The sequence below is a fragment of the Papio anubis genome, chromosome 1 (genome assembly GCF_008728515.1).
Source record: "Papio anubis isolate 15944 chromosome 1, Panubis1.0, whole genome shotgun sequence".
NCBI classification, from domain to species: domain Eukaryota; kingdom Metazoa; phylum Chordata; class Mammalia; order Primates; family Cercopithecidae; genus Papio; species Papio anubis.
The window spans coordinates 87746975-87755647 of record NC_044976.1 but is presented as its reverse complement, the minus strand read 5'-3'; the positions used below and the strand labels follow the sequence as shown (position 1 = coordinate 87755647).

The window sequence follows — 8673 nt, the reverse complement described above, 5'->3', positions numbered from 1 at the left end:
GGCCACTGCCACTGACAGCAACCCTCTCAACCTTCCACCCGAAGCAGGGCCACCAAGCATCTGCATGTGCCTCCAGTGGTTCTGGAGCTGGTCTGCCCAGACACTGTTCTGTGTCCTGAGGACAGGCTCTCACACCACCCACCACGCAAACCTGCTGCCCAGGGCCTGGGGATTATGCTGCCTCAACTGCTGCTGCAGGCGTGTGCACACATCAGGAAGTCTGACAACAGGCCCAGGTCGCCTGCCACTGGCACCCAAGCATGCCTTCCAGGGGACTGGTGATTGCCGGGCCCCAGTCCCCACAGCCTGCATCCTTGCACACCATTGGAGGACCTAAGGACAGGAAAGCAACATGGCTCCCTGGAGAGAGCTTGATGCTATTCTGGCATATGTTAGAGAAAAGTACTAACCAAGTCAGATGGTTTGGAATGTGTTCTAAATATTAATGCTACCAAACCAGGGAGGAAGTATCTCAATTTTGCTGATTTTTCATTTGCTTATACTTTTTTGGTTAACAAAGAAACCATTATTTGCTTTTGAAGGCAGAATTATTATTTTCTACCATGAAGTTACTTCAACTCATAAAAATGTATTTTATTTACACCTTTGTAGCAATGGAACTTGGAAGAAAATATCAAGCATATCTACATGAACATTTCATCTAGTATTCTGTGGTCTCATCTGGTCTTCTATGAAGTTTCAGTTCAAGTGAGGTAACAGCACCATGCTCTATTGTGAAAGGAGACATTTGCCATGTGATTGGATCAGAGGTACCTCAAGGTAATAAAAGGCCTCAAAGCAATTAGGAAAGACAGGATTATTAATGTGAATTTAATGGCATTAGCTGCTTCCCTCCTTTTTTCTTACCGTGTTATTCTGAATAACCACATAGCTTTTTCAAGATTCTAATATATATAATCTAATCCATATGATTTTTATACGTGTGAGTTACACAAGGCAGGTATATAAAACTTTGACCAATGTTTCTGTAAAGCAGAGTTCTGTAAACTATGGCTTATGGGTGCCACCCTGTTGTTGAAAACAAAAACTGTTTGAAACATAGCCACACCAATTGGTTTATGTATTTTCTATGGCTGCATTTGCACTACATGCAGAACTGAGTACTTCAGACAGAGACTGTATGACCTGCGAAGTCACAAATAGTTACTATGTGGTATTTACAGAAAAGATTGCCAACCATTGCTATGAAGACGAAAACCTTATTTTCTGATAAAAATAACTGCAAAAAGAAAGCGTAATCAGAAATAAGCACCCTAGTGAAATACATTGTATTTACAGTTCTTAAATAATTTTCAATTGCTGTAAGAAACATCAACCACTTTCCTAGGACTTTTGACACATGAGATAAAGTCTACACATACTAGGTAAACACAAGAGCATTATTAAATGGTCAAAAATGTCAAAAAACATTCCATATTCTCTTTTGGAGAAACTCAGCAAGATTTCAAGTATGACTGTTAAGAATTAGAAAAGACTAGGATAAGCTTTAGCATTCTAAACAATAAGTAATTGAATTAGTTCAGTTTTGTTACACATCATCTTTTAAAGTCCATCTTTGCAAATTATACATTGACGTAAATACAGTGTGTAATTGGCATTATGTGACTATGTTTAATCCAGTGTCAGTTGTCTAATGGTCTAAAGTGTCCCATTGAAGTTATAATCTGGATGAACTGAACAAGAAGAAAAGTTTTCTTCTTTAGCCCATTTGTTTATCACTCGATTCCTACTGCTGCCCATGGTTTCTTCCACCTTCCTCTGGAGAACTTCAAGAGATTCTAGATCTCTGTACAAGGTAGTTTGCTTTAGCTTGAAATCATCAGTGAGGATTATACATGGGCAATGTCCAGAAATCACATTATTACTCATAGACTGTGTAGCCTTGATCTAATAGATAACTACACGTTGTCTTCACTAAGAAGCTAGGGTGGTTGTCCTTGATATTGGAACATTGTAGACTTGGCCAGACCAATGCCCAAGTATTTCCCAAGACTTTTACCTAAGACTCTGCTCAGTATCCATTTGTCTACTGCTGGTCATCAGGAAGAATAAACTTCTCCTGAGTGGTACCAGCTCATGAACCTTCCTGAGTTGGTAGAGAGGTAAATGCATCTTTGTTGCACAATTTACAGTCTTTTTTTTGGAAAAAATATGGTTTTGATCACTGTACTGCATGCCTTTATAATTTTGGTGTTATGATGCAAGATCTAATTGTTATCAAATGTAGTGACGCTTGTTCCAAATTCTAAAATTGTTTCATTTATGCCTTGGGTAGGGGTGACAGGAAGGCTCTGGTCTTTAGCTTATGGTATATGTCATTCGTTGTATCATTGTCCTCTGGAGATTCTGTGTCTCATTTTGCATTCTTCTGCTTATGTTTCAAATCCCTCTTTTAGCAGTCGCTCTTGTTCCTGAAGATGGACAAACGGAGGCTAAGTAAAGTGTAGCAGCAGGCAAATTGAAATATTCTATCTGGCTTCCACATTGAATGATTTGTTATTTAATTTTCTCTTAAAATATTCTCTAGTCTTAATTTTCATAATACTTTTGCGTGGGCATCCAGGCTCAGTGATTTCTTCTCCTGGGAATCCTTTACCTAAGAGAGAGTTTTAGCTTATACATTTTGCTATGTTTGATGAACCTAAATTATCAACCTTGATTTTCCCCCCATTAATTGTATACAGCCTTGGTGGGCAGTTTTGATCATATGTTTGGCTTCAACTCTTATCTATGCATTATACATTCTTTTATATACCTACCTACACATATACTATTTGTCAGGCTCACGACTATGCCACAGGTCCTTTTGAGGTAGGGAGGGAGTGGGCGGATGAGCCAAAAGAACAAGCAGGAGGCCGTAGGCAGGTGAATATGATTTTATTCAGCACCAGCTCTTATCAACAGCTTTCTCACACTAGCTGTCTACACTGTCTGCCCTGCCTTGGCTGCTTAGCCCAGCAGCCCCCCACACAGCTATGCAGCCGGCTCTCCCCTGCCTTCAAGGTCAGCAACTTAACTCTCTCTCTCTCTCTAGGCATGAGTGGGCTGAGCTGTGTCCTGGTTCCCCTCTGTCTGTCTGCAAAGATGGACAGCTTTGGCTTTCTCTTTGGGCACCAGCAGCTGCACAGTGTCAACGGGGAATTATACCTTTTATAGACAATAGTGGCTTAGAGCCAAGTGATGGCCTTCCCTATGTTATGGCTATGGTGGTGAGCTTCTCTATGCTACGTCTGCATGGCTATGATGACAAGTGGGTTATCACGCCTGTCTCACAAACTCCTTTCAGGTCATGCAAGGTGTAAACATCGTACTTTGGCTTATCCTTGATCAAAGCACAGCCATGTTCCTTACACTATTATGTATATGACATAACACAGAAATAAGCAAAGTATCCTCAGAATCTCATAAGGTATATGAATCGTGCATTAGGAAATTTGATCTAAGCTGCCACACCTTGGTGTCCGGAATAGCCGAAGATAGGTAAGAAATCCGAGTGCCAGACTGACGACACTGAGTTTCTGCACATAGCTCACAACTCAAAACAAAGTGGGAGCAGGATATAAAAAATGGTCAGAATTAGCAGAGTATCACACAGGTGTGAGGGTTAGGAGCCTTTCTGCTCATAAAGGTTTTCTTAAATTTAATTTCCTACTAGGTGTCACAGAAAAAAATATTCATTGTGGATTCCACTAAGTGATGAAGACAGCTCCGATGTATTTACTAGCTGTGTGAACTTAATTATTTATTCTTTTTTGAACCTTTGTTTCTTCTTTTAAGTAATAAGGATATAGTTCTTTCTTCATATGGTATTAAGCAAGAGATACACATTTTTCTTTTTTTTTTTAGACAGAGTCTCGCTCTGTCGCCCAGGCTGGAGTGCAGTGGCACGATCCTCGGCTCACTGCAAGGTCTGCCTCCCGGGTTCACGCCATTCTCCTGCCTCAGCCTCCCCAGTAGCTGGGACTACAGGTGCCCGCCACCATGCCCAGCTAATTTGTTTTATTTTTAGTAGAGATGGGATTTCACCATGTTAGCCAGGATGGTCTGGATCTCCTGACCTCGTGATCTGCCTGCCTCGGCCTCCCAAAGTGCTGGGATTACAGGTGTGAGCCACCGTGCCCGACCGAGATACAGATATTTTATTGATGCCTGGCAGATAATAGCTGCCTTGAAATGAAGGGTATGTAAAGGACTGAGTGTGGCAGAACTGCAATATTTGCAGTTTAGTGACCAGACAGCAGTAGCGGATTCAAGGCGGGACCAGACAGGGATGAAAAGTACAAAGTAAGCAAAGCAGGAGTCCTTCCCTGGAAGCTACATGTTCTCCCTGCCACACTAAGTTTGTGATCAGGGAGAATGGAGAGAAGAAAACAGAAAAACAAGAAACCTCAGTGATGCAATTAGATGCACCTGAAGTTTAAGGCGAGGTCCTCTCTTGCTCTTTTAACTAACCTGAGCCCTGTCCTCTCCATCTTCTCAGCCAGTTGTTTCAAATGTTCCTGATAACTCCTCTCCTTCTGTTCCATCATCTGCTCATTCTTTCTTTGCATTTCCTGCAACATGTTTACTGAAGCCTGTGCAGACTCAGCTTTCACACGTTCCACTGTGGAGGAAAAGGAAGAAGAAAAATTTGTGTGGGGTTATCTTGTTGCCTCATTCTTCGTTTTACGCTTACCTGTCGTTGTTGTTGACAGCAGATGCCCTATTCAGAGACGACAGCAGCAAGTAAGACACACCTTTGTGAATCCTGCTCTAGTTAATGGGTCCCATGTTTATCCAGTCAAGTTATTTCAACTTTTAGAGCTTTTGAGGCCATCTAATCTCTTAACTCACTCCTCACCTTCAATCTCCTTTTCCTTTTCTGTGAGAGTCTGGTCTGTCTGTAGAATTGCATCAGTCATAGACTCCTTGGATTTCAAGTATGTCTGTAGAATCTCTTCAACCTTAGGACCCAGAGAACACAGATTGAGAGTAGGAAATGGCTGGAAGCAGGTGTTCCTGTTCATCTTCCTGCCATGCTTTCCTCTGGTAATTCTTCCTCTTGACCCTGTTGTTCTTGGTGATCAAACTCCCTGTCAGAGTGACAGGCACATGCTCCTGGCAAGCTGATCAGAGCATCCTACTTAGCAGTCATTTTTAGTAGGCTAATATAGATACCGGGAAAAAGATGGTCTCTGTCCTGTTTAGATTAAGGGCTCTAAGTTTGGAACTGGTAATGCTGTGGTCCCAGATGGGCTGAGCCTGCTGGGGAATGAAGCCATCTTTGAGAAAGCAAATATCAGAGTGACTCAGATAGAGGGAGGATGGGAGGGACAAAACTGTGGGGATGGGGAAACACTGGACAGAGAGACAGTTCATGATGTTATTTGAAACCTTAGACCCACCTGTCCTGTAAAGTCAGTTTGCAGCCTAAATCAATGAATTACTATTTTTGTTTAAGTAACCATCATTAGGTTCCTGTCTCTTGCAACAGAAAAAGCCCAGCTGTAATGATGATAATAGCAACTTGGTACTTCATCTGCTAATTGAATTTATAACACAATAGTTAATTGCACTCTCTTTGATGAGCACCTAGGACATATTTGGTATATCAGCCTCTTTGCATATGTTATTGAATAAAAACATGAATGTTATGCAAACAAAAAAGCACATCTGTGTGCAGTGAAGCTTGGTCACCTTGGTGTTTGCAGGAGGCAGGTCAGAAGCTTTCCATAACTGACAGATAAATCTTGGTTGCCTGTATCCCCTTCCTTGGTTCCTCATGGTACTTTTTCTTCAGATCTTGTAGCATCTGAATAAAGAGATGATAGCCCCCCGGTTTCAAATAAATTCCTGCCTTCACTTCTTCTTCTAGAGGACTGAAAATATCCTAAAGTAAAGCTGAGCAATGATCTGATGATGCTTTCTGATTCTGTTTACAAGTCATTGTGCTTTTTGTCTAGCTGGGCCTTTAATGTAAAAATAGGAAGTAAAAGGAGTAACAGGGAAAGGATGTGAGCTTGACCTCAGAATTCTGGGAATGACTTCTCAAAATAAAAGTCAATGACCCTGGAGAAACTGACAGGCTTCTCACCAGGACCACACTCTTCCTCCTGACCCCACTTTCTACTGAAGTCGCTTTCTTTTTGGAGGTGAGGTTCAGGGCTGAGATTGATAGCTTTGTGTCAACCATTAGAGGAAAACTCTGCTTTTGCATATTGGACTAATGATTTCATATGGAATAAATGTGGCTGAACAGAAGCCTGTTCAAGATAAGTAGGATGAAAATTTTCTTTGCATTTGGCTAGAATATCAAATCAGTCTTAGAAGAGTGGGCAGGTAATTTTATTAGAATCTCTGGTTGTCAGTTACATGCATTTAGGTAAAGGGAAAATTATTCAGGAAAAAATGTTTTAAGACTTTGAGTCTGTAATAATACAATTGGTCCTTTTGATTATGTGATTACAAATCTGTTGTCACCATTATGAAAGCTAGGAAGAATTACTTCTATCAAAATAGATACTCATTTTCTTTCCTTGTAGTACTTTGGCTTCCACGACCCTAAACTGTATAAATTTGAGACAAAAATTACTGCTAACTCTTTTTGAAATAGATGGTCCACATCTTTGAAGGAACTCCTGATGAAGACTTCAATGGCCCCTCTCTCACTGTCCCTGTGCAGGTCCAGCAGCTCCTGGGGTTTCCGTGGGCAGCTGCACCTTCTGGCCCATCTGCTGTTCATAGTGGGCAATACTCTTTTGCACTGCAGCTGAGTTCTCTATCTGGGCCAAGGCCAGGACTGCATTCTCCAGCAGGGCAGATCATTACTGCTGATGGCATTGACATAGGTCAGCACCAGGCTCTCTAGACCTGCATATGGAGAACAGATGCTAATGTTTCTTATAGTAAAGAAAGTCTCTATTCCATGTAATTCTGAGCATGTCAAATACCACCTATTTTCCTCACAGCATCAATGTCCTCAGTATCACCTGGAAGCTTGCTGGAAATACAGACTCTAAGACCCTGTCCAAGATCTATTGAATTAGACTTTTCTCTTTGGTAAGATCCTCAGAAGATATGCATGCATACCAACATTTGAGAGTTCTTGTACTAGATTACATAGACTTGTGTTAATTGAATGTTTGCATCCATTTTAACCCCAAGCACCATTAGGACAGGAACCATATCTATTTCATTTATGTCTGTATCTTCAGTCTATTCATAGTAAGCATTTGATCAATGTGTATGAAACAAATGACACTATTCCAGTAAAAAGGAGTCATCCATTTAGTTTATTTTATGACAATTTTGTCCAAAAGTGCTTTCTGTAATGCTGGAAATATTCTATATGTGCTGTTCAGTGTGCTAGCCACTAAGTACATGTAGATATGAGTCCTTGTAGATATGAATTACAGCCATGTGAATTGACTTTTAAATTTTCCGTATTTAAATTATTTACATTTATGTTTACATAGATACACCTGTCTAGGGGCTACTGTATTGCATGTGCAGGTCCAGTTCACTAGGGCAATTTTAAGCAATAGAACTTTTTTTCCCTTGGCCTTTTCCTAGCCTGGAAATTTGACTAACTATATATATTAGAAACATTGGTGCCATCTAGAATTTAACACAAATATAGTAGTAGATTGGGATTTTTCAAAGCTGAAACTAGGTGGAAGTTATTCTATGCTCCCCTAGTCTTAAACAATGAGCAGAAGTACTAGGAAGGGGACTTACAAGGCCTGTTGACCTTGATGCCTCCTGAAAGAGTTTTAGTTTTGGAATTGCTCAAGATGTAAGAACAGAAGTCTGCTACTTGTTGCAAAAATTTGGGGTCCAGCTCTTCATCACGTGGTTTCGTGAGCTGGGCAAACTTCTTGTGGTGAACAGGCCGATCAAAGATAAAGCATCTCTTCTTTGGGAAGAACTTCTGGATACAGAGTCGGGGCAGATTAAAAGTTTTATCTGGGGGGGCACCCAAGATGGCCGAATAGGAACAGCTCCAGCCTCCAGCACCCAGCATGAGTGACACAGAAGACGTGTGATTTCTGCATTTTCAACTAAGGTACCAGGTTCATCTCACTGGGGCATGTCAGACAGTCGATGCTGGTTCACTGGTGTAGCCCGACCAGTGAGAGCTGAAGCAGGGCGAGGCATCGCCTCACATGGGAAGCACAAGGGGGAAGGGAATTCCTTTTCCTAGCCAAGGGATATTGAGACATACAACACCTGGAAAATCAGGTAACTCCCACCCTAATAGTGTGCTTTACCAAGGGTCTTAGCAAACAGCACACCAGGAGATTATATCCCACACCTGGCCCGGAGGGTTCCACGCCCTCATTGCTAGCACAGCAGTCTGGGCTCTAACTGCAAGGTGGTAGCGAGGCTGGGGCAGGGGCACCTGCCATTGCTGAGGCTTAAGTAGGTAAACAAAGCCACCGGGAAGTTCGAATTGGGTGGAGCCCACCACAGCTCAAGGAGGCCTGCCTGCCTCTGTAGACTCCACCTCTGGGGACAGAGCATAGTTAAACAAAAAGGAGCAGAAACCTCTGCAGATGTAAAAGTCCCTGTCTGACAGCTTTGAAGACAGCAGTGGTTCTCCTAGCACAGAGGTTGAGATCTGAGAAGGGACAGACTGCCTGCTCAAGTGGGTCCCTGATCCCTGAGTAGCCT

The 8673-nt window shown here is 41.9% G+C and overlaps 1 pseudogene; it reads right to left on the bottom strand.

Moving 5' to 3' along the window:
- Nucleotides 1-4421: 4421 nt before the first annotated feature.
- LOC101018506 overlaps nt 4422-8673 on the bottom strand; it is a 43119-nt pseudogene continuing 38867 nt past the window's right edge.